Here is a 337-nt window from a genome sequence, read left to right as displayed (position 1 = left end):
GATTTGATCCAATTCCAATATCTTATACGCATCTACCTCCTATTCTGATTCATGTTGGGGAAATTGTGTCCCAGGAGATCAAACCTGTCAGGTTTCCCTATCATCATAAGTATAATCCTAATACCGCGTGCAAATGCCATGCAGGATACATGGGGCACTCTACAGAAGTTTACTACAGTTTCAAGACAAAAGTTTAATAGCTCCTTGATCAGTAGTTGTCATGCTTTATAGAGAAGCCTTTCCAGATCATCCTTAGGCCATCTTTGGCTTTTTTATTCGCATTTTATTTTTGTAAAGTACTGTTTGCTTTTAACATTGTTACTCATAATGGTGATAT

Source organism: Lathyrus oleraceus, chromosome 3 (genome assembly GCF_024323335.1).
Source record: "Lathyrus oleraceus cultivar Zhongwan6 chromosome 3, CAAS_Psat_ZW6_1.0, whole genome shotgun sequence".
NCBI classification, from domain to species: Eukaryota; Viridiplantae; Streptophyta; class Magnoliopsida; order Fabales; family Fabaceae; genus Lathyrus; species Lathyrus oleraceus.
The sequence above is the reverse complement of the archived record's forward strand: the minus strand, read 5'-3'. Positions refer to the sequence as shown.